This window comes from Callospermophilus lateralis, chromosome 8, assembly GCF_048772815.1.
Source record: "Callospermophilus lateralis isolate mCalLat2 chromosome 8, mCalLat2.hap1, whole genome shotgun sequence".
In the NCBI taxonomy this organism is placed as follows: Eukaryota; Metazoa; Chordata; class Mammalia; order Rodentia; family Sciuridae; genus Callospermophilus; species Callospermophilus lateralis.
The window spans coordinates 72,257,804-72,283,908 of record NC_135312.1 but is presented as its reverse complement, the minus strand read 5'-3'; the positions used below and the strand labels follow the sequence as shown (position 1 = coordinate 72,283,908).

General features: G+C 50.1%; 1 pseudogene; it reads left to right on the top strand.

The window, feature by feature from the left end:
- The first annotated feature begins 355 nt into the window (after positions 1-355).
- Positions 356-18,934, top strand: LOC143406189 (ruvB-like 1; annotated as a pseudogene).
- The last annotated feature ends 7,171 nt before the right edge of the window (positions 18,935-26,105 follow it).

Here is a 26,105-nt window from a genome sequence, read left to right as displayed (position 1 = left end):
CACCCAGAAAAACGCTCCTGGGGCCACGCTCCCCTTGGGCTCAGCTCCTCCGCCAGGGAGCAAAACTTGGGGCTCCCTCCTTCTGCACTCACACCCAGAGAGCAAGCTGGAAGTACTGTTTCCAGGGAAGTCAACCCAGAAACACAGCTGGAAGTGTGTGGGTGGAGCTCTACCAGCAGCTGTGATGAGAGCATGCCTGAGCCAATGGAGAGTGGCAGTGTTCCAGTATCCTCCAATGGGGCGCTGATGGGGGTGGGCTCTTGCGAGCCGCCCTAGTAATTGCTGCTTGGTAACCCCGGATGGGCGCAGGGTAGTGGCTCATGGTTCTGCGGGGTGGGCTCCCATGGCTGGCACCATGAAGATCAAAGATGTGGAGAGCACCACGAAGATTCCCGCATCGCCTCGCACAGCCACGGGAAAGGGCTGGGACTCGATGAGACGGAAAGGGTCTGGGGCTCGATGAGAGCACCCAGGCAAAGCAAGCAGGCTCGGGGCTCGGGGGCCAGGAGAGGGGCGGCGGCTGGGGACAGGGGTGGGGAGGGCGGGGGCCATCCTGGCATTCGCCCGACTCAGTGTCACTTTGGTGCCCGGAGTTGACCCAGGGGTGCTGCCCACAGAGCCATAATGCGGCCCTTTTTGTGTTTATTCCGAGACAGGGTCTGGATGAGCTTCCGAGGCTGGCCTCCTCCTTGCAGTCCTCCCGCCTCTGTCTCCAGGTGCCCTGGGATGACAGGCCTGCAACACCACGCTCAGACCAACCATCCTTTTACCAGTCAGGTCTACTTTTGTTAAGTGGCAACTGTACCAAGTCCCAGCACTTACACTATTTTTTTTTATTATTATTATTATTATTATTATTATTATTATTATTATTATTTGCAGAAAAAAAATGGCCCATTCATTGGCCACCTAGTTTAGTAATGACAGCTGGGGATTTACACTCCACCACCTCTAAGCTGCTGCACCCTAGAGTCATTGCTGGTGATCTCCCGGGAGGCTGAGCAGCTACAGAAACCTGCAATTTATATGAGCTTGTGACTGTGGCCTCAGAGCCTCCTATTAACAGAAAGGGCCAAAGAAAAGCCTCTGTTTTTTTGTCTATATCTCTTTTTTTTGGTGGGGCGGTGATGACAGAGATTGAACTCTGGGAGCCCTCGACCCCTGAGCCCCTCCCCAGCCCTATTTTTGCATTTTATTTAGAGAGAGGGTCTTTCTGAGTTGCTCAGGGCCTCACTTTGGCTGAGGATGGTTTTGAACTGAGATCCTCCTGCCTCAGCCTTCTGAGTCCCTGGGATCAGAGGTATGGGCCACTGTGTTCAGCAGACTTTTCTCTCTCACCTTCTCTCTCACCATCCAGAGCAGTAAATGGAGGGTGCTGGTGCCCAGGAATGGTTGGACGAGTCTGTGAATTGTTTGAACCAGAGACTGCATTTTTTTCCCCAGTGAAACACAGTAATAGTGACCATTTCTTCTCTCTGTGCTGCAGGCATGTGGGCGACATAGTAGAGTTCATCAAAAGCAAGAAGTTGGGGGCTGGGGAAGTGGTTCAAGCGGTAAGGTGCTTGCCTGGCATGCACAGGGCCCTGGGTTCAATCCTCAGCACCACATAAAATAAAATAAAGATGTTGTGTCCACCGAAACCTGAAAACTAAATACTAAAAAAAAAAAAAAAAAAAAAAAAAAAAAAAAAATTCTCTCTCTCTCTCTCTCTCTCTCTCTCTCTCTCTCTCTCTATATATATATATATATATATATATATATATATATGGCAAGAAGATGGCAGGAAGAGCCATGCTGTGGGCGGGACCTCTGGGAACTGGAAATGTCCTTCGGTTCTTGTTGATTTCTGCTGCCAAACAGGAGGATCCTCACGTCGAAGCCAAATGGAATATACATCTTAACTAGTCTTTGTTTAGTGACATGGGTCATATGTGTGTTAAAGAAATGAATCTGATCTCAAACTCATACTTCTAGAATGAAAATCATCCTGGCCAGAGAGAGGGGAAAGTCCTCCGAGGGGTCTGGCCACTGGGAGAGTCCTTGAATTCTTTCAAATCTCCTTTGCTTGGGAAGTGCATCTCCTTTTCTTTTCTTTTTTAGCCAGTGATTGAACTTGGGGGCACTCAACCACTGAGCCACATCCCTTTTTTGTATTTTATTTAGAGGCAAGGTCTTGCTAAAGTTGCTGAGACTGGCCTCCAACTGGTGATCCTCCTGCCTCAGCCTCCTGAGTGGTAGGATTATAGGCATGTACCACCGTGCCCAGCTGAAAAATGTACTTCTTTTGGTCCAGGGCCTCCTAAAAATTTGTGACGGGCTGTGGCTATAGCTCAGTGGTAGAGCACTCACCTTGCATGTGTGGGACCCTGGGTTCGATCCTCAGCACCACATAAAATAGTAAAATAAAGGTATTGTGTCCAACTACAGCTAAAAAATAAATATTGAAAAAATTAAAACAAAGATATTATGTCCATCCACAATAAAAAGGAATATTAAAAAATCTTCTATGGCATATTATTGGAGGGGCAAAAATGAGTCAGCCAGTATTTTTCTGAATGCAACCTTTGCCCACCACTATTTTGGTATGTGTATTATTGACAAATAACAGAAACGTGCTTTTGATCTTCAAGGGGTTTCTAGTGTTTTCCGGGCAGAAAAACAGGAAGTCTCCTGATGGCACAATATGGCTCAGTTGAGTGCTGAGCTTTAAACTGCTGACTGACTTTAAACACTGGAATTGGGCAGAGGGTTTGATAATTCCCCCCGAGTTGGGCTTTTCAGGGGACAGAAGAGGACTCACGGTGGAGCTTGTTGGGATCAGCAAGGGGATTGGCCAGATCCTCAGGCTTCCCAGAGCTCCTGGTCTGGGCATGGCTTGTTCTCTGGAAGGGCCTCTTGGCACAGGAGAGTAGGAGCCTATGCTCTTGTATGTAAAGAAGTGGGCTCTTACCAGGGGTGGTGGCCCCTGCCTGTCATCTCAGTGACTCTGGAGGCTGAGACAGGAGGATCACATGTTGGAGGCCAGCTTAAGCAGTTTCACCAGGCTCCAAGGTACTTAATGTGACCCTGTTCAAAAATAAACATCATAAAGTTTGTTCTGGGCTGCATCATGGTGACTGATCACCATGGTGGCCTGGGGCAAGCTCCTGACCTTTCAAAAGCAGAAACACATCAGCTGTGAAATAAAAGCTTGAATTCTAATTTTGAAGTTGTACATATGGAGTTGCCAGGGTGTGTTGTGTGATGTCTGATGGTGAATGAAGAATTCCTGTGTCTGGGGGAAGTTTTTTTAAATCTGGAATCCCATACAGTGTGCACTTAACAGGAACATTAGCTTGTCCAAGTTGTCTTCTATTTTTTGGGAGGAGGTTACCAAGAATTAAACCCTAAGAATTGACCCGAGAAGCTCTCAACTCCTGAGCCCCATCCTCACCCCTTTTTACATTTTATTTAGAGACAGGGTCTCACTTAGTTGCTTAGGGCTTTGCTTTAGCTGAGGCTGGCCTCCAACTCGTGATTCTCCTGCCTCAGCCTCCCAAGCTGCTGGGATGACAGGCCTGAGCCACAGCACCAGCATGATAGCTGTTTCCTTCAGTGCAGTTTTGCTCAGTGTTATTTGGTACTTGTTGTCTTCCAGTGTTGCTCTTAAGAATTCTGATTTTCAGGGTTGGAACCATTCTTTCTGGATGTTTTGGAGGTACTTTTGGATAGGGTGCCCTCCCCTGATTTCCCTTTCTTGATGTCCACAGGGCTTTCTGAGTCTCATTGTTTGGTGTCATTGGTGTGGACCGTCGCCAGCTCTGAACCCCTGAGCTGTGGGCTTTTCTGCTTCTCTGTGTGCTCTTTCTGGAAGTCCAGCTAGGTGAGATAGCTCTGCAGGGATTTTCAACCTGGGCCACTTTTTCCCCCCAGGAAATATTTGCCAATAACTGGAGAGTCGTCTCTTGTGGTTCTCAAAACGTGGTTGGAGGACTCTAGTGTTAGAGGCCAGCAATGCTGCCAAACAACCTGCACTGCAAGGCTGTCCACAAAAAACAGAGAAAAGACTGAGAAATCCTTTTTTTGGCTACCAGGGATCAAACTCAGGGAGCACCGTCCCCAGCCCTTTTTGCATTTTATTTAGAGACAGGGTCTTGCTGAGTTTCTCAGAGCCTTGCTAAGTTGCTGAGGCTGGCGTCCAACTAGCCATCCTCCCACCTCAGTCTCCCAAGCTGCTAGGAAGACAGGCGTGCACCCCCACACCCAGCTCTCCTTTTCTTAATCCATAAAATACAAGTTAGTTAGCTGGGATTGTGGCTCAGTGGGAGAGCGCTCGCCTAGCACCGGCGGGACCCAGTTCAATCCTCAGAACCACATAAAAATAAAGGCATTGTGTTGTGTCCATCTACACCTAAGTCAGTTATATCTGTTCAGTCACCTATATCAGTTCAATATTTATTGCTAAGGGGAGGGGTTCTTAACTTTATAATGGCTTGATTTTTGAGCACTTTTTTAAGATTTAAGTTTTTCCCCTAATTTAGAGCTGGAACAAAATTTAACTTGTTTCAAAGAAAAAAAATAAATATAAATAATGCAAACTTGTTCAAAAATAAACAACATTAAGGTCTGGGATTCATCTTGGTGGGTATTGATTGATCAGCTGGGAGGCCTGATAATATTAAAATATTAAAAAATTGCAAGTTAGACTTTCAAGATGAAAGGCTATGGGAACATCAATGAGATATATAGAGCTCCATAGGAAAGGGTAGGTATATGTGGCTTTCTTAGATGAGTTTTTTTAATAATATTATTATAATAATATTATATTATACCTTTGTTTTATTTATTTCTTATTATGTGGCACTGAGGATGAAACCCAGGTCACCACACATGCTAGGTGAGTGCTACAACACTGAGCCCCAGCCCCAGCCCAGCCTCTTCCATGACCTTTAAATTGGAGAAAGCTGGGTAGACATGGAGCCATTCTTAACCAAGTATTGATCCTATTGAATCAGGGTCATGGTCACCCCTTCAGTATTAGGTGGAGGGAGGCAAAGATGCTCTTCAGTGGGATGTAGTCACTGTTTTGACACTGGAAACTGAGAATAGGGAGTTGGGTGCTGTGAAAGAACAGGAAAGAAACATTCAGGTTAGAAGGTGGACATGAAAACCAGGCACAGTGGCTCACACCCGTAAATCCAGCAACTCAGGAGTCTGAGGCAGGAGGATATCAAGGTGGAGTTCAGCCTCAGCAGCTCAGTGAGACCCTGTGTCTAAATAAAAATGCTGGGCCTGGGGCTCAATGGTGGAGCAGCTGCCTGGCACATACAAGGCTCTGGGTTCCATTCCCAGAAGCAGCAAAATAAAACAGGTGGTCACAGCCACCTATGGCTTCCTCTGGGCCTCGTGGTGCTGGAATCACATCCCTCTGTGTTCCATTCTAGATATTTTCCCTTTGCTATTAGAACACTTGCTTTCGGCTTGCCAATTCAGGTGCCTAAGCATTGGGGCAGTGAGGTAAGCAAAGTTACTGGCTCAAGCCCAAAGATGTGGTGCCCTTTCACTAAAAGAGAGCCACTGGTTCCAGATCTTGTTTCTCAAAAGAAGCCAAATAGCTGGATTTCTGCAAGAAAGTTCCTAGGGATCAAAAAAATGGCAAGAGCTGGGCACGGTGGCACACACCTTTAATCCCAGTGGATGGCTCGGGAGGCAGGAGGATAGTGAGTTTGAGGCAAGCCTCAGAAAAAACAAGGCCCTCAGCAACTCAGGGAGACCCTATCTCTAAATAAAATACCCAATAGGGCTGGGGATGGGGCTCAGGGGTTGAATGCCCTTGGGTTCAATCCCCCCACAAAAAAAGCCAAGTTTGAAAGCACATCTAAGACGATGTTATCCCAACTAAACCATCCTCTGGGCAGCTCGTTGGCTCTTTGTAGTCTAAACAGTATTTTAATTTCCCAGATGAGGCTGTGCAGCATCAGAACTGCTGTGTGCTCAAGATCACCCTGGAAAACAGGGAGAAGATCAGAACTAGAATCAGCCTCTGCCCTACGGGCTAGTGGAATTTGCGCGACAGTGTTTGCTGATCGTCCCCCAGGTAAGCTGCTCAGAGATGTCACCAAGAGGACATTGAAAAGAAAATCTAAGAGGAGCCTTCCCTGGGCCATCTTTGAGGGAGTAGCACCAGTTCGCCTTGTCCCAGCAGATTGGGAGGCTGAGGCAGGAGGATCAAAAGTTGGAGGCCAGGCTCAGCAACTTAATTAGGCCCTCAGCAACTCAGGAGGCTCTGCATGGCCCACACACCTGGGGTCTGACCTCATTCTCATTTCAGAGATGACGGAGGATGAAATGGCACATAGAGGCCATGGCATTTCTGAGTCCTGGGCCCACTTGAGAGCATTTGCTTTCCATAACTTGGTATATGATGAGACGTCTGTTCCACCTGGTTCTCTTTAGCATCTGCCCACCAAAGTAAGGTTACTGAGCATCAATTTATAGTTGACCACAGGGCACGGTCAGGTGGAGCTTGTGCAGACCAACTCACTGCTTCCAGATTTGGCCTCATGTATCATCCACTATTTGCTGGCCTTTTAACATAAAATGAAGGTCATGTAATAAATCCTTCCTGATTTGTTAGTGTTATTATTATTATTTTTTGGTCCCAGGGATTGAACCCATGGGCTTTAACCATTGAGCCCCATCCCCAACCCTTTTATATTTTATTTACAGACAGGGTCTCCCTTAGTTGCTCAGGGCCTTGCTAAGTGGCTGAGGCTGACTTCCACCTTGCCATCCTTCTGCCTCGGCCTCCTGAATCTCAGGGATCACAAGTATGTGACACCATGTTCAGCCTCTTGAATGAATTTTTTATAGATGGTTTTGAATTATGTTTTCAAGACTGTAAAATGAAAACCTTTCCTTTCTTGCCTCTTTAGACAGCCCAGGGCCCTGGCAATTGCTCAGGAGCTGGGGAGTAAGGTGCCTTTTCATGGTGGAGAGCAAAGTTTACTCCATGGAGATCAAGAAGACAGAAGTGCTGATGGAGAACTTCAGCAGGGCCATAGGTGAGTGTCACTTCGGAGTGACATATGGCTGTTGCTTCCGCAGTGCTTTGAATCCTTTAATCTTAAAAATGTTTCTGTGATGTGTTGATTGTACTTCTTGTTTTCTTTTTGTGCTTGTGACAAGACACGCAAGAGCAGCCAGCCATCCCAGCAGCTTGGGAGGCTGAAATAGGAGGATCAGAAGTTGGAGGCCAGCCTCAGCAACTTAGTGAAGCCCTGAGCAACTAAGTGAGACTCTGTCTCTAAATAAAATATAAAAAGGGCTGGGGACAGGGCTGAGTGGTCAAGGGCCCTTGGGTTCCATCTCTGGTACCCAAATAAATAATAAATAAATAAATAAGTAAAAAGACTAAGAAGTCTACTTGAGGAGCTTTTGATTTAATGCTGAAGAAAGAAAACGCAGTGGGAGGGTGCAGCATTTGGAAGTGGGGAGACATCATGAGACCCTGTTTCACCCCCCACAGCCATCTGATTTTTTGGTGGCTGGCACTCTGTCTTCCTGCAGTGCCTCTCTTGGGGACTGGCTCTGCCTCTTGATCTTCCCCAGCAGGTCCCTGTAAGCACTCAACTATGGGTATGGGGCTCTAACTTTCTCTCTCTCTCTCTCTCTCTCTCTCTCTCTCTTTCTTTCTCTCTATCACTCTCTCTCCCTCTCTCTCTTTTCACACCATGGCCACTGAGCCAACCCCAGCCCCTGTGTGATGCTAATGCTGAACTAAAGAGTTCTAATTCTGAACTTGTGTCCTGAGGCTAAGCTTTGTGTCACATTGAACTTAGGCTTTTTATTTTTATTTTTTGGTACCAGGGATTAAACCCAGGGACACATCACCCCTGAGCCCCATCCTCAGCCATTTTTATATTTTATTTAGAGACAGGGTCTCACTGAGTTGCCAAGGCTGGCCTGCAACTCTTGATCCTCCTGCCTCAGCCTCCTGAGCTGCTGGGTATATACGTGTGTACAACCACACCTGGGTTTTATGTTTAAAATGTTTCCCTCTATTGTTTTTTTCTTCATTTCACCTTTTCTTTTCCCTTTTTATTTCCTATTTTTCAGGGTCTCACTATGTTTCCCAGGCAGTCCTGGAAATCCTGGGTTCAAACCACCCTCTTGCCTCAGTGTGCTGAGTAACTATGGCTACAGATGTGTGCTGTGGTGCCTGGCTTACTTATTTAAACATGTGACAGTGAGTTTATTTAACTCATTAATTAAACATATGAACCAAATTCCAACAGCTCAGGAGGCAGAGGCAGGAGAATAGCAAGTTGGAGGCCAGCCTCAGACACTTAGCCAGACCCTGAGCAACTCAGGGAGACCTTGTCTCTAAATAAAATATAAAAGGTGCTGGAGATGGGCTCAGGGGTTGAAGTCCCCTGAATTCCATTTCTGGTACCAAAAAGAACCCTCCAAAAATGTGACCAGTAAGATATCACAACCTTTCAAATACCTGAATATTAATACTTTTAAGAACTTAAATTTTTAAAAAATCACCATTTTTCTGGGCTTTGGCAGGGGCTCAGTGGCAGAACACCCACCTAGCATGTGTGGGGCCCTGGGTTCAATCCTCAGCACCATATTAAAATAAAAATAAATTTAAAAATTAAAAGAATTGTGTCCATCTACATCTTAAAATTAAAAAAAAAATTGTGAGACAAAAACCTGATAAAACTGGCTTTCACACACTTGCTTGTGTTTCAATGGCTCAGTGGGAACTGAAATGCTTTAAAATTTGAAAAAGTAGAGGTCACCAGGCACATTTGATGGGAGTGGCTCCTGGGGTCGGCGGGTTGGGGGACACAGCAGGGGCTTTTGAAGGCAGCAGGTGAGGAGAAATTTCTAGATCCTCCCACAGAATGAAAGGGCAAGCCGTGGCCTCCCCTCAGACAGGAGCCTTCTGTCTCTGCACCTTTGACTTCCTGAGAAGCTGCAGAGAGAGGGAGAGAGGGTTATCTGTCCCCGTCTGTACCACTCCCTTGACATGATAAAGGTCTCTGTCATGGACTTAGAAACCCAACCTAGCAGAAACCTATGTCCTTTGTGCTGTCATGGCCAGAGACAGCACCCGCAGCTTCTCTCCTGGCCACCAGCTAGGCCCATGGTCCACTCGGCCTTCCCCTGTCTATTTGTCACCACAGAGAAACTTGTAGACAAATATGAGTGGCTGAGAGAAGGGTATGCCTTTCTTCCCCTCCTGGAGGAATTTCATGTTACTGTCCCCTGACAGTGAGTATGGGCAGGCACTCCATTTGGAGGAATTTCCTCTTTCCAGAATAGAAAAGGTTCTATTAAAAAAATCAAAGTAGGCTTAAAAGCCCAGAATTTTCCAAGATTGAAAGAGTTTTCTGATACCTTCATATTGTCTGGGAAATTTCTTTTTTTTGTACCAAGGATTGAACCAGGGGCCCTCGACCCCTGAGCTCTGTCCTCAGCCCTATTTTACATTTTATTTAGAGATAGAGTCTCCCTGAGTTGCTCAGGGTCTCAGTGTTGTGGAGGGAGGCCTCTAACCCATGATCCTCCAGCCTCAGCCTCCGTAGCTGCTGGAACTTGAGTGTGCACAGCAGCTCTGGACTTCATTTGGGAAGTTTGTCTTGGGGTTCAAGAGCTGAGAATTTGGTTCATCAAACACAGAATGTGGCTTCTCTTTTGAGTGTTTTCCAAAAGCCCCATTTATAGGCTCTCAGGTGGATCCCAGGTGGAGGAGAGCTGGCCTCAGCTTCATGTCTTGAGTGTCCTTGTCCTGGTTGGGTTTCTGGAGAAGAGAAGGCAAGGGATGGCGTGATAAGATAATGCCCTCCTTGAAGAGTGGGAAGTGGCCTGAGTGTCTGATCCTGTGGCCATGTGTCTCTGCCTTTGGGACATTTCCATATCAGTTCACAGGGAGCCCGATGGCTGCCTGCCAGCAGAAGTCCTCTGTGGCCTCCCCATTTGTCAGGAGAGCTGCGACCCTCATCTCTTCTTCTTATTTTTTTTTTTTTTTTTTTTGAGCAGGGGCACCTAACCACGGAGCTGCCTCCCAGCCCTTTTTAATTTATTTGGAGACAGGGTCTCACTGAGTTGATAAGTGTTGAGAGCCACAGTTTAGTCAGAATGACGCCTGGCATTTTGCTAGAGGGAATGGTTGAAAGGTGACCCTGCTCCAGGAATAGGGTGACTCCAGATTAGGGCAGATCCTGCTGCCTCAGGCGTCACTACATTGGAGTTCCCATTGAGTTCTCGCAGGGGTTCCAAGAGAATTGGTGTGCAGAGCCCGGTGGAGGGGGTATGTTCCTGGGAAGTGTGTGTAGAGTGCTGGTGAAAGTTCAGGAATAAAGAGTTGCTGTTTGAACCTACAAGGCTTTGTGGTGGCTTGGTTATTTGTGCCCAGCCAGACTGCAGCAGATCAGGGCCTCACTGGGTTGCTGAGGCTGGCCTCCAGCTCACCATCCTCCTACCTCAGCCTCCCGAGCTAGGATGACAGGTGTGAGCCACTGCTCCCTGTACTGTTGCTCTCCACCCGTTATGGTGTCTCCGGGTTGTAGTGTAAGGTGACTTGTCATTTCTTGTGCTGTGGCAGTTTGAGGTAAGAAGGTTGTTGGTGGGGAGGAGATGGATGTGGAGAGAAGGATGGTCCCACTTCTCACCATGTCCCCACTGGCCATCCATCCCAGGGCTGTGGATAAAGGAGGCCAACGAGGTCTACGAGGGGGAGGTTACCGAGCTGACTCCATGTGAGACTGAGAACCCCATGGGTGGCTATAGCAAGATCATCAGCCACATTATCATAGGGCTCAAGGCAGCCAAGGGCACCAAGAAGCTCAAGGGGAGTCTGTCCTCAGCCCTGTTTTCAACACTGCAGCACCAGGCAGGTGGTGTGACCCCTGTGTCCCTCTTTCCTTGGCATCTGCATTGTTGATGCCATATGGGACACTCAGAATAACTCCTTGTAGTATAAAGGGACACCTCGTAGAGGGCTTGGACATAGGTCCCTTCATGAGGTAGATCTTTTTTTTTTCTCATTGCTCCTGGTAGTTGTGTGGTTTAGTCAAGAAATTGCTTCTGCCTCCTCATCCCCAACATGGTGACCATTGTCCAGCCAGGCACAGTGGAGCATGCCTGTCATCCCAGCTGCTCAGGAGGCTGAGGCAGGAGGATTACAAGGTGGAGGCCAGCCTCATCAACTTAGTCAAGGCCCTGAGCAGCTCAGGAAGAGCCTGTCTCTAAATAAAATAAAAAATGGGACTAGGGATGGGGCTCAGGTGTAAGGCATCCCTCAGTTCAATTTCCAATCCTGCCCCCTCACCTCCCCAAAAAGTCAAAGTGGACATCATTTTGTTTTCTTTTTTCTTTCTTTTTCATAATGTTTTTACTCATCCACTGTTGTTATGATTGACTCACAATAGCTCTGTACCTGTCCCCTGCTGCATAGCCAGGTCCTCTGCTGCGGGCTTGGGGAGGTATTTTACCTGTGGCTCCTCCCAGCTGTGTGCCCGTGTGCGCAGGCACCATGAATCTCATTTCCCCTGTTATCCAGATCAAGGCCTCAGGCTCAGAAAGATGTTCCACTGTCATCCTGCATCCAGTGCTGGCTGAGGGACAGAGTGACAGCAAGTCCTCTGGTGCTGGGTGACCCCTGCGAGCCTTCTGAGCTCTCTGGGACTCAGTTTCTCATCTCTAGACCACTCTCCATCCACCATAGAATCTCTCCATCTTTCCCCCTTTTATAATTTGATGGTTCTTTGATTCTCTGAGGTGGTTTCTTGGTCACTGCTTTATGGAGATCATAAAAATGTCACTTCTTCCAAGGGCTATCTTTCTATTTCCTGATGGGGCCTTCATCTCAAGAGCTTGGCTCGGCAAACCTCTCTCTCTCTCTCTCTCTCTCTCTCTCTCTCTCTCTCTCTCTCTCTTTAATCCCTCTAAACATCCTGTCCACCCTGGATTAATGAGGTTCTGAGAAGGTGGTCCATTCTCAGGAATGACACTTTGAGCCAGTTCATCTGGAAAATCAACCGTATAAAATTGCCTGAGATGAAAAGAGAAAAATTGTCCTCTTCCACGTAGGAGAGAGGACACAGGAGCACAGTGGAAATTTGAGCCATCCATTGGTCTGCTTCCTACAGCTTCTCAAAGAAAAAAGCCTAACAGAGAAGAGGAAAATTGTCTTCCAAAACAAAGATGGTACCCATCTCTGATCCCAGCAGCTCGGAAAGCTGAGGCAGGAGGATCATGAGTTCAAAGCCAGCCTCAGCCAAAACGACGCCCTAAGCAACTCAGTGAGACCCTGACTCTAAATAAAATGCCAAACAGGGCTGAGGATGGGGCTTGGTGGTCGAGGGCTCCTGAGTTCAATCCTTGGTATCCCCAGCCCCCCCCAAAAAAAAACTGAAGTCTTTCTGGGCAGTTTTTCTACATGGATGAGATATTGGGACAGAAGGACCTCAGGTGCGTTGTGTGGAGTGGTGAAGTGTCTGAGTTTGAAGGAGGTTTACGAATCTTGGCCTAGGGACACCCCAGCCCTGTTCCTGTTTGCACAGTGCCCCAAGGAGGCCAGAGAGGCTGGGCCCTGGTGAGCTCCTGGCAGCTCTGTTGGGGTGCAGTTGTGAACATGATCCTTCCATTTTAAGTGTGGTGGCCCACAGGATTTTGATGCATGACATAGTTTACACTCCCCTTCTTAATTCTAGAACATTGTCATCACATTCTAAGGGACCCCATTCCCATGAATGGCCACCTGCTGTCCCTCCCCCTGGCCTTTGGCCACCAAATACCAACTTTGTTTCTGGATTGGCCTTTTGGGGGCCCCCTCCCATCGAGGGAGCCCTGCACTGAGTGTCAGTCAGTGTCATGCCCCCCGCCACCCCACTTTGACTCTGGAATCTGTCTGGGACAGAGCTCAGGTGCCAGGGTCCTGCCCTAGTGGGGTCCAGGGAGTCCTGAAGGATGAGTGGTTTTGGCGAAAAGATGAGACAGGAGTCGTTCCGTTGAAGCAATCTCCAGAGAGAGATAATACAGCTTTTTCTGGGTCATCTTTTATTACAATTTTTCTCATCATTATAGATTCAGAATACATCATTTATTATATAATTTAAAACTTTGCCAAGACATGACATTTCCTTAACCATGATTGGGGGTACAAAAAATGTAACATTAATTTACATTTTTCCAGGATATGGCCTTTAGTTATTTAATTATTAAAAGTACAGAATCATTAATAAAATATGTCACTAATTTATATTTTTCAGATTTTCCCAAGATTTACTATTTTCCTCAAGATATGCTATTTTCTTATTAACTAATGCCAAACCATGTAACCAGACTCTAAGTCTCCTAAGCAATCATTAACCTTTAAGTTTAAAGTACACTTGTACTTTATTTCTAACCTAAAATTTCCATCTAAAAAAGTCCCCTTAAATCTTATATTTAAAACATCCTAAAGTTTATAAATCATTCTTAAAACATATCAGAAACCTATACAATGAAAAACTTAAGAATTTATAAACTTAAGAATCTAAATAAAATAATATTTCTAACATTATTCTAAAACTGTATCTTTAATTAATTCCTAAATTTATTCTCATAAAACCGGATGAGCTGCTTTCTCAAAGAGTTCCTTTGTTTCTCAGTCAAGGTGCACTAGTTCTCATATCTTTAAAATCTTCCTCAATAGAAAGTAAGTTCTAAACATCAATCCACTTTCCACCAATATTAACTATGCTCATCATATATCCCTATGTAAAGTAAAAAAAGGATTTATAAAAAGAGACGAATATATCTTTATATGTTTTAATTTTCCTAAGTGTATAATATAACTTTCCTTAATCAAAAATGAGACTGCATGTGGTGAACTTTGTAAAATAAGCATAATAATTAGGTTTTCTAAGAGGCCAGAAATATGGGCTTGGGTTCTAGTTGATATAATCAATGTGGTGCCTAAAATTCTCATGACCTTTCGAAGGATGATTGTTGTCCATTATTAGGTTTGTCCACAATGTACTGAGATAGACGAACAGCCTTGTACTTTGCCCTTGATATGCTGAGGGGTAGTAGAACAGCCTTCAAGGCATAAACTACCTGTTATGTTCTAGCCATATGAAATTTAATTTGTTTGGCATTTAACATACTCATGCCTCCTGTCAGAAACATAAGCATGAAAATGAAAAGTCCCAATTACATAAAAAAGTGTCTCATGGTTTCGGTTTCCCATCAACCAGCATGGCTTTGCCAGCATTCATCCTCACTGTGACCCTGTCAAGACAGTGGGAGAGCGGCTTTGCCATCACTTTTTCTCACTGTGACCCTGTCAAGACAGTGAGTGGGGAATCGTCTTCACCACTCAGGTGTGTTTCCACAGAGTGGCCGTCTGTAGCAGCTGCTCTGGAAGCTCAGCATCAGTACCTGTCTGCCAGCCAGGTCCTGCAGAGGCTGCTGTCCTTGCCCAGGGCACACTCCTGGGAAAAAGCAAGGCACCAGACCGTCACCCTGAGATGTGTGTGCACAGCCCTGGGGGCCAGAGGGTGCTAGGATTTGCTTTTTTTGTGGTCCTGGGGCTCAAACCCATGGCCCTGGCCATAGTGAACTAGCACTCTGCTAATGAGCTGTGCCCCAGTCCCAGGGCCTAACTACGTTGTCTAGACTGGCCTCCACCTTGGTGATCCTCCTTCCTCAGCCTCCCAACCCAGACAGTGTGGGAGGATTCAAACTTATGTTTTCCCTTCTGAGCTGGACTCCTCTGTGGGTGCCTAGAGAGGAGACAGAGGCCCAGATGGCTGGAATGATGAGCCATGTCAAATGCAGCCTCAGGTGGCTAAAAGGAAACTCTGTTGTCCCCAACCCAATGACTGGAGCTGCAGTGGCGATCCTGGGGAGTGCCATGGGGTGTGACCATGGACATGTATCCCCTCTAAGGGCAGCCAGGTCCATGAGAGAATGCTCCTACCACTTTGCAACCCCTGAAGGCAAGGCAAGGAAGAGTGATGGTGACATTCTCTTGTCTCCTACAGTCAGACACAGTCACCCTCAGGTTCACCTCCTGGAGTGCTAAGCTCCCAGTCCAGGCTCTTGTGCCCTGCCACATACCCTCACACCCACCCACTTTTAGGGTCACTGGCTACCTCAGGTGTCTGTCTCTCTCGTGTTTAGTCCTGTGAACTGAACCCATAGTGCTTAAGCAGAGAGCCAGAATCCTGCCCTTTTTATTTTGCTTTGTATTATTTTGAGAGAGAGTCATTGCTAAGTTGCTGAGGCTGGCCTCCAACTTGGCAATCCTCCTGGCTCAGCCTCCCAAGTCCCTGGGAAGACAGGTGTGGACCACTGTGCCTGGCCCCTCAGGTCTCTTACAGAATGGTGTTCTTCCTCGGGGTCAGAAGGAACTGGAACGTGCAACATGGATGTCTGAGTTCCCCTTTGTCTGGTTTGGTTTGGTTTTAGCTGATCCCCAGCATTATTGAAAGTCAGCAGAAGAAGCGAGTGGAGGCCAGGGACGTCATCTACATGGACGTCAACAGTTGTGCTCTAAAGGTATGCTCCCCGGGGACAGTGCCACACCTGACGATCGGCCAGAGGGGCACCTGGGTGACCAGGTTGTCACTTTGTTCAGCGGAGGTTGGTGGGCGAAGGTCAGTGGCTGTCCTCTTACCTAAGTCACCTTGGCTTTTTTCTGTCTTCCTCTTCTCATGACTTAAGCAGGCAGAGTGTTCAAGGACCAAACCCTGTGGGGGACAGGGAGCAGAAAGCCTTCGTCCCTTCCCCCTGCACCAAGCAGTGTCTTCCATCTTCTCTTATCTCCCTGGTGTCCCTCCCTGAGTGTTGAGCCTGTGGACTGCACCATGTGGCTCCTCCTCTCTCTGCTGCTGCCTCCTACGGTGGCTGCACCTCCCTGGTTCATGGATGAGCCTAAGGCCTCATGTCACCCATAAATCACCACCTAGAAGAGCCCGGGCCCCCAGCTCCAGTGAGTCCCCTGGATGCTCCTTTATCAGGAGTGAAAAGAAAGAGGAGAGAATAATCCAGAAACTCTAAGGTATTGCCTGGGCGGGTCTGGGAGCCCAGCATGGCACCAGGCCATGGGGCACAGGTAGAGGGCACTGTTGGGGGCCCTTGGGAGGCAGCAGGAACCTTTCTGTCACTGAGCTCTGTGTGGTCCCGTTGCCCCATGGTCTGCTGGCAGAGGCAGGACACGTGCTACTTCTAGGCCACGGAGTTCACCCTGGAGGCTGAGGAGGACATGCCCTGCCCAAGGGTGACATGCAGAAGAAGAAGAAGGTTATCTTGGATGCGACGTTTCATGACCTGGATATGGCCCACGCCAGGTACCAGGGATAGGCCCTGCTGGTTCAGCGCATGCCCAAGGCCCTGGGAACCAGTGGTCAGGGCCATGCTGTTCTCCTGGAGACCCTCTGGGAGGCTCAGCAATGAGCACAACATGAGGTTCGGCCCCTTTGTCCCAATGTCCAGATGCCGTCACAGCTAATGTCTGGGCATTGTCTGCCCCTGGTCGCCTGCCAGCCTGCTGGGGGCTGCTCTCCACCCCGGGCTGGGGGTTCCTGGTGGAAGCCTTCACAGGGCTTCAGACAGGCTCACGGAGGCTCTGGCCTCTGCAGAGCTGGAGCCCCGAGTCCTCCAGCTCCCAGCTGGAGCTGCTCTGGACCCGCTGGACAGAGAGTCACTTTTTCTCTTCATCCTGAAGGGGGCCCCCTCATCCCCACGAGGAACAGGCTTTCTGCTGGGAATCTGGTTTTGCTTTTTGTCCCTTGAAACTTTGCCCAGGAGAGGCCAGAGACTCTTGGGATTGGAGTTTCTTCCTACCTGGCCAGAGTGTTTTTATTATTATTATTATTATTATTATTATTATTATTATTATTATTATTATTCTGAAGCTTAAACCCCAGGGGTGCTTACCCATGGAGCCTCATCTTCAGCACTTTGTATATTTTATTTAGAGACAGGGTCTTGCTGAGTTGCTCAGGACCTCTCTAAGTTTCTGAGGCTGGCCTCCAACTTGCGGTCCTCCTGTCTCAGCTTCCCAAATTGCCAGGATTTTTAAAGACACATGCCACCACGCAGGACACTGCTTGATTCTTGCAGGTCAGGTGAAACCTCGAAGGGATCCCTCTGAGTTCAGGAGTCCCTCATCCTTCCCAGGGGAGCTGTGCTGGGCCTGTCCACCTCAGGCTTCCAAGTTGAGTGACATCAGGGACCTGCAGGAGGCAGGAGGATGGGCTTTGGTATCTGTCTTAGAAAGTCTTTTCTCCTACAGGGAGATGGGCCAGTTGATGAAGCCAAAGAAGACAGAGATCACAGGGAGGATGTGTGGCAAAGCCTGAGCCCGGAGTTGAGGCCCTGCCTCTGATGTGTTCCTGGCTCTGAGCGCCCCCCACTGTGTGGCTCTGAGTCTTCACTTTCTTTGGAAGCCATGGCCACACTGTGTGCTCTGGCCCTGCTGAGGTCAGCATCTGTTTCCTTTGAGGTCCCAGAAGGTGCCAACTTTGACTCAAGGCAGTGGGTCTCCCTTGTTCCTTTGTGGAGATATGTGTATATATATATATATTTCTTTTTTTCTTTTTTCTTTTTTGATGCCGTGATTGAACTCAGGGGCCCTCGACCACTGAGCCCTGTCGTAGCACTTTTATTTTTTATTCAGAGACAGGGCCTGGCTGAGTTGCTTAGGCCCTTGCTCAGTTGCTGAGGCTCTCCTCCAAATTGCGATCCTCCTGCCTCAGCCTCCCTGGCTTCTGGGATGACAGGCATGTGCCATCACACCCGGCTCTTCCCCAAATTTATGTTCTTCTCGGGCCCATTACCACTTTACTCCTTGAAAATGTAAGTTCAACATGAATCCACTGTTGCCTTGAGGCTTCACAGCAGCCTAAGCTCCTCCATGAGTGACCAAGAGCATATCTGTCTCTGAACTCGGTTTTGACAGCCCCTTGTCATGGCTGTGGGCAAGGACAGGCCTCAGAACTGGGGTTCTTTGGGAACAGCTCCATACTGATGACAGGGCCTGCTGGTTTGGAAGGTGAAGGCTGGGACCTGAGGTGGGTCTGCAATTCTGCAGGGGCTGGTGGTTCTGGGGCTGAACTGGCTCTGACCCTGCTTGCTCAAGTTTCCTGGAGAGAGGATTCTAACTGCACTTGATAGAAAGTTAATGAACCTGAGAATTGTCAGGCAGGGCCCCCAAAAGGGCTCCTTGACTGAATGCAGCAAAGGAGAATTTGCATATGAAAACACATCTCCCTGGGGTTCCAAAGTGGGGTGTCTTGGCATCAGGCTTCAGGCTAGATGGGGCAGCTCCTGGACACTGCACCCCACGCAGCTCCACAGGCTTTTTGAGGCATTTTGGGGTGATGATGCCTGTTTTCTTTTTTTAGATGAGGGTACAGGGATTCAACTCCGGGGCTCTTGACTCCTGAGCCCTGTCCCCAGCCCTATTCTGTATTTTATTCAGAGACAGGGTATAAACTGTGTTGCTCAGGGCCTTATTAAGTTCCTGAGGCTGGCTTCCAATTTGCAATCCTCCTGCCTCAACCTCCCAGGCTGCTGTGTTTATAGGCGTGTGCCACCACACCTGGCATGATTCTTGTTTTCAAATGATGACACCAGTGACCATCCTGGGGTCAGAGAGTCAATAGGAGAACCAGGCTGCAGGGTTGGGTCTGGAGGGAATTGAGGTGGGGAGAAGAGAGCAGGTGACTTTTCCCACACTGTCTGTGACCCTGTCCGAGGTGAGATCAATAAGGTGGTGAACAAGTACCTCAACCAGGTCATGCCCGATCTGGTCCCCAGTGTGCTGTTCATGGACGAGTTGCACATGCTGGACATAAAGGGCTTCACTTCCCTGCACCAAGCTCTGGAATCTTCCATTGACCCCATTGTGATTTTTGCCTCCAACGGAGGCCACTGTGTTATCAGGTAGGTGCTGCCGGCTGTCCCTGCTCTCCCGGTCTGTCCCCACCGGTAACGTCACAAGTCAGGATGGGACAAAGGAAGTGAATGTTGCTCCTGGGAGGAGACAGCATGGGGACTGAAGGCTGCAGCTACCCTGTCCCTGATGAGCATGGTCTCCATGGGCCTCTGAGGCTCAACATTCCTGTGAGGAGCAAAGGCCTGAGGAGGTGGGGCCACTCTGGTGACCTGAGTGTCAGCTTCCTCACACTGGCTCCCAGAGGCCAGCAGAGCCCACTTCATCTTTAATGAGGACACTGAATGACATTGTACCTTGTCCCTTGTCATAGGTGGGAACACAGGTTTGTCTCTGAAGTTGTTCTTCTTAGCTCTCTGTGACAGCAGTGTGCATCCTGCCATGTCACCTACATGGGGTGTGGTTTTCATTCCTGTGGCTGGCCATGCTGTGGGGTGTCCCTGGTCATGTGTTCCTAGGTGAACATGGGAAAGTGACATCCATTCATTACCCTGTCTTCCAGTCCCTCTCCTCCCTTCCATTTGTCTCATCCAATGAAGTTCTATTCTCTTCCTCTACCTCTGTCCACCATCTCCTCGTCCACTCGGTCCCATGTCCCCACACCCTGGTAGCTGAGGTTCTGCCTATGTGGGGAATGCCTCCGTGTGCTCATGCACACTGTGCTCAGCCTATTGGGGAGGAACCTTCTGGAATGGCCAGCTGTCAGGGGCTGCCCCCTCCCACTCACTCAGTGGCCCTCTAACCCTGAGGTGGTCAGTGAGGGGGATTCACTGAAGGGACCAGGAATCAACAGAAGGCTCTCAACAGCTCAGCTGGATCAGCCTGAGTAACCAGAGAGAGTGGTTCTGGGTTGTCACCCAGTGCGCAGTGACGTTCCCGAGTCACGCTGACGTCAGAGGAACTTGGTCAACACAGGGGGCTGGGCTTGGCCACCTGTGGGTTCCAAGTGACTGAGGTAAATGTGCAGCCACTGAGCCCAGGACACTGTCCCCCAGAGGTGGACAGGAGAGGAGGGACCGTGTGGGTCTGAAGGAGCTGGCACTCAATGCCAACTGCATGCATCCACAGCAAGCGCCTCTGCAGACACAAGGGTACAGTGGACTCCCCACACCCAGGGTCCCAGTCAGGGCATGAGCTCAGCTGAGGGGCACCAGCAGAGCACCTGACCAGTCCTCCCCCAAACTGTTGAGGTCACCAAGAACATGGGCCATTGAAGAAAAGGTCACGGCCCAGAGAAGCCTCTAGAGATGGGACACACCAAGGCCCCTGGCTGGGATTTCAGGACAGAAAAAGGGGCCTCAGGGGCTGGGGATGTGGCTCAAGTGGTAGCGCGCTCACCTGGCATGCATACAGCCTGGGTTTCATCCTCAGCACCACATACAAACAAAGATGTTGTGTCCGCTGATAACTAAAAAATAAATATTAAAAAAATTCTCTCTCTCTTTCCCTCTTTCACTCTCTCTTTAAAAAAAAAGAAAAAGAAAAAGAAAAAGAAAAAGGGGCCTCAGGTAAAACGGAAGGTGGTGGGTGCAGGTGGTGACTGGGTGCCAACTACAAAGGATGATGGGTGACACACAGGAATGGACTGCCACCATCACACTGCTCTGCAAATCTAAAACTGTTCTAAAATTCTAAGTTCCCCCGTTGTGGCCCTGGGTATTGAACCCGGGGCCTCACATGGTTGTAAAAAGTTCCAAGAAGCTGCTGCAGTGGGGCTGGCTTGTCATCCCAGCAGCTCCGGAGGCTGATGCAAGAAGATTGCAATTGGAGGCCAGCCTCAACAATTTAGCCAGGCCATAAGCAACTCAGCAAGACCCTGTCTCTAAATAGAATATAAAACAGGGCTGAGCATGTGGTTAAGAGGTTGAGTGACCCTGGGTTCAATCCCTGATACCCCCCAAAAAAGTTGGAAGCCGACTGGCCATGAGAGCCCAGAGCACCCTGGGCCGCACCATCACCCTTGGTGCGTGGAACTGGCCTCACTAGAGTCCTGAGTATTTGGAGGTTGCAGTCTTCAGATCTGACCTCTAAGGGCAGGTTTCGCCCAGGCCCTTCCTCTGATCCAGGCCCCAAACTTTCCCAGGAACAGGCCAGAGGCCGCAGTGACAGCAGGCCCCAACTGTGGGTTGGGACAGAGGTGCCCTGGTGACCAGAGGGGTCTTCTCACTCCTGCTCCTCAGGTGTTGAGGAGGTGGCCCACTGGCTCTGGGCAGAGATGGCCATGGGTGGGTAAGTGGGGTGGCTGAAGGGCCTGATGACCACATTCATCTACCAGAGAAAGTTTTGACGAGTGACCCATCGCCCAGGGCGCGCAGTGTCTCTATCCATTATGGGCTGGACACAGCCTGGGTGGAAGTAGGGGATTTGTCACATCTTACTGCGCTGACACGCCATCTAGGGGCCATGACAGCACCCCCATATTTTTGCGCCATTTCAGCTTGAGCCTGAAAAATGGTTGTGAAGTTTAGGTGAAGGGGTGGTGGCGGCAGATCCCCGGAAGTGGTTGAGTCCCGGCTCCGCCCACGCTCCGCCCCAGGGGCGTGGCCACAAGCGCCCAGCTCCTGTGCCATCCGCTCTGCATCAGGACCACAGCAGAGCATGGCGAGGTGCCCCTGGGGGGAGCTGTCTAGGAAGGCTATGCCTGCAGTAGGTGTGCGCAGGCATAGGGAAGGTCGACAGCTTGGAACATGGTTAACGTTTAAGAAAACATAGAAGGAGCCTGGTGGGGCGCGTGGGGCGCGGCTGTCATCCCATAGGCTCAGGAGGCTGAGGAAGGAGAGTCGCCAGGTAGAGACAACTCAGCGAGGCCCTGTGTCTAAAGAGCAGGGACGGGTTGGCAGGAAGGCCCCCCTGGGTTCAGTCCCTGGGACCACAACCCAGGAAGGCACCAAAGGGGTTCTCAGTGGAAGTTGCCTCCATGCCCGACCTCGGCTTCTGGTCCCCTACCACAAGTTCCCCAGGCCTCCGCTCTGGAGACGACCCAAACCAGATCAAGGCGTCTGTCCAAAATTCACTTTGAGACTCATCAAGTGCAAGGCTAAAGAATCCCTGTTGAGTCCCAAGACCCCGGGGGTCAGGCACTCCCTGTCATCCCATCATCCTCTGCGCTGTCCATGCCACATCCAATAGTTGCATTTGGTCCCTAAGTGCAGTAAGAACATTCTAGAAACACAGGGGAGACAGAAGACGTCCCTTCCCAGGGGCACGGGGGCAGCTGCACAGTGAGGACACACCACGGCTAACTGGAGTCTGGACAAGCGGAAGTAGCAGGGTGGTCCACTGAGAGCCCCGAGCTCAGCCAGGTGAGGGTGGAGGTGGTGACCCCAGGCCTCCCTTGGAAAAGGACAGAGCTGCCTGGCCACAAGGTGGCCACGGGGTGGCAGGGATGGCAGTCCTGGCTCTGCCCCAGCACTAAGCCCATCTGGACGCTTGGTGGGAGAGCAGCCGCCCACGGCTAGGTAGAGAGCTGTGTCGCCCTAAGTCCAGGGGACCCAACGCCCCCCACAGGAACAGTCTGCACTCAGAGAGTGCCACCACTGGTGACTACGGGGACATGCTGGTGATGCTGTCCATGTCCCCAGAGGAGGTGCGACCCCACACTCGACCACCCTAAGGCCACACATAGATATTTTGTGCTTCCAACTGGAGTCAAAAAGCCACCTTTGTGGGGACCAGGGACGCCACTCTGGCTGCACATGTCACTGAGGGGGAGAGGGGAGGCCAAAACAAAAGTCAGACAGACAATGGGGACAGCGCTCCCTGTCCCTGTCATGGCTGTAACTGCCAAAGCCAGAGGAGGAGAGAAGCCCCAGCCGACAACATCCCCAGGCACCACAGCACTGCTGTCCCCGGCCACCACTGCCTTTCGAGGAATGGCCCGGCATCCTCCCTGATTCTTGGGCAGGTGTGGCTCTCAGAAGAGCAGGACCCCCATGCTGCCCACCTCGCTGTGCTCCTGGACCAAGATCTTGAAGGACTAGGAGATGACGGTGACTGCCAGAAGAAACACGATCCCCGCATCAGCCAGGACCCAGAGGTCCCAAGGCATAGGCCCCCAGAGGCCATTGCCATGGGGATGGACCTGGGAGAAGGCAGGCAGTCAGGGTCAGGGCACCACAGAGACCCCAAGTTGGCCACTAGGCTTGCCCATGACTGAGACCAGAACCTCAGGAGGCCCCACCACCTCCCTGGAGCATCATCTGCTAACACCCATGTGTGCTCCACTAGTGCTATGGGACCTAGTTCCTGGTAGGGGACTGTGACTAGTCCAAATTGTGAGGCTGCCAGATGCAATGGTCCACGCCTGTCATGCCAGCAACTCGGGAGGCTAAGGCAGCAGGATCACAAGGTGGAGGCCAGCCTCAGCTACTTTGCAAGGCCCTAAGCAGCTCAGCAAGATCCTGTGTCTAAATAAAATATTAAAAGTGCTGTGGGCAGGGCTCAGGGGTCAAGTGACCCTGGGTTTGATCCTCAGTACAGAGCGCTGGGGGGCTAGGGACGAGACTCAAATGCTGAAGATGTCTCTCAAAATGACCACTGTCCCTACCAAGGACTAGAAAGCAACCTAGGATTTGCAATTGTGGCTTTTCACGTGGTTGCTTCTTTCAGGAAAAGTCACTAAGTGAGAGCCCACAAGACAACCTGGTCTGCCACCTGACTTTGTAAACACAGCCCTGCTCACTGTGGCTGCTACTGAATGGCAAAGGAATAGCTGAGAAAATGGTGGAGAGCCCCAGGGAGACTAGAGGCAGCCCTCCATCCCGGATGAGGTGCAGTGCAGAGGGTGCTCCTCCTGCCCCAGGCACTTGCCACCTGGGGCCTCTCCCACCCTCCCTCTTCTCCACCCCAAGGTGATGGCCTCACAGGCCACACGGCTGTGGTCCAGGTTGTCTCTGGCCTCCTCTCTGCCAGGGCCTTGTCCGCTAGCACTGACCTCCCCGTTTCCAACACCACCAGCCCTCTGCGGCTCTGCTGGCCTCTCAGCCACAGACACAATCTGTCTTTTTTTCAGTCTTGGAGATTGAACCCAGGGATGCTCCACCCCTGAGCCACATCTCCAGCCTTTTTTTTGTATTTTGTATTTCACACACACCCAGTGGCACTCAGGAGAAACCCTTCCACTTGCCCTGACATGCGTGTCATGGGTTCGACTTTTTACTGGAAGCTGCTGATCAGTGGATGTAGGGAAGATGGGTGAGAACAGTGAAAGCCTGGCGTGTGGCTCCCACCCAGCCTCCCACTGGACTTGTGTCTCTGTTTAGAGGAGAGGGGACCCACTGTATAGTCACCCAGGAACAGCTGAGAGCAGAGCCGACCTGGGTGATGCTCTAAGTCATGTGCACACCGATCACACTGTTGTTTTTTTTTTTTTTTTTTTTTCAGGAAGACGATTATTTCAATAAAACTAATATACACTCTTCCTGGAGCCTTGGTGGCCAAAGGAACACTGTGGGCTGCTCTCCATCGGTTCATTCATGGGAAAATGCAGGTTAAAAGCCATGGTCCCTCTGCTGTGAGGTTGAAATTCTGATTAGGGACAGTATGCTGAGTAAGCAAATCATCAGGGATGTTAGTGACAAATACCACAAGAATGGGGAGAGAGATGGGGCAGGGGCATTGAAAGTGCAGAAATAGCAGATGGAGACAAACTCTCTGGAAAATTTGGTGTGTGAGCAGAAGCTGCCTTCTGTGTGAGAAATGCATCCATCATGCAGAGCGCATGGCTGGCTCCAAGACAGGGGTGGAAGAGGCCCTCTTGTTCTCTGGGAAGGCTCTGGAAACCGCGGGCTGGTGCAGATGGCTGATGGAGAAGGCAGGTGGAGGGCCAGAGGAAGGACAGTGGAGGGACAGAGGGAAGGAGGAGGGGGCACTGAAGAAGGGCAGGTGGAGGGTCAAGGTTGAGGGGCAGAGTAAGGGCAAGAGAAGGGACAGGTGGAGGGGCAGTAGAGGGACAGGTGAAGGGGCAGAGGGAGAGCAGGTAAAGAAGCAAGTGGAGGGGCAGAAGAGGAGTAGATGGAGGCACATAGGAGGAGAGGCAGGTAGAGGGGCAGAGGAGGGACAGGTGGAGGGGCAGGTAGAGGGGCAGAGGTGGGGCAGGTGGAGGAACAGTTGTGACCCTCTGGAGCAACACTCTGAGGACAAGGGCAGTGTTGCCTTTCATAGGAAGAGAGTGGGAGGCTTGCTGGGTTTGAGCAGAGAACTTCCATGATGGGACCCAAAGGTCCACTCTATCTGCACATATGCCTCAAGGGCAGAGGTTTGCCAGGGAGTGCAGTCATGAGGCTCCTGCAGGACATGGGAGGCAGCTGGCCAGGTGAGAGGTGGACACCCTCCTGCTGTTGCTGTAACCAATCAGACAAGCTTCCAGCTGAACAGCAGGGATTTCTTCTCCCAGAGCTGGAGGTCAGAAATCTTGAGACAGCTTGGGTGGGGCTGTGCTTCCTCCCCAGACTCCAGAGGGGGACCATTCCCTGAGTTTACCCTGCTTCTGAGGCTGCCTAAGCTCTGCCTGGTGGACCCTTCTTCCATCTGCAAAGCAGCAGGGTCTCATCTTCAGATTCCTCTCTGTCATCTCGTCTCTTACATATCATCTCCTCTGTTATCATCATCTCACCCCTTCTCTGGCTCTGGTCTTGCTGCTGCCCTCTTCTGAGGCCCTCTGTGAGCCCCCGGGTGACCCACAATCCTCTACCCATATCAAGAACCTTAGCCACATTCTCAAAACCCCTTTTCTGTGGGAGATGACATATTCCCAGGTCCCAGAAAGGTGACAGGTTTGGGGAGGTCATTGACCAGCCTCATGGGTCAGAATCTGGACAGATTTGAGAGTGAAGCCAAAGGATTTCCAGATGTGGTGGACGTGGGGTGAGATGAAACAATGGACCACAGGCAGCCAGCGGGTGACAACTGGAGCAACAGGAAGAATGGAGAAACCATCTTTGCAGAGGCATTGGCAGTGGAAGGAATGGAGGGACCCAGTACCATTTGGGATGCTGCTGATGGTGGCCTGGGCAACTCTAGGAAGAGCATGGCTCCTGGTGATTTCCCATGCTGTGAGGCCTCTGGAGCCTGCTCAGGCAGAAGGCTATTGGAACCCAGGGGCGGAACATGCTGCTGGGACGTGGGAGGGCTGGTGATGTGCCATTGGGTTTCACAGGAAAAAAAA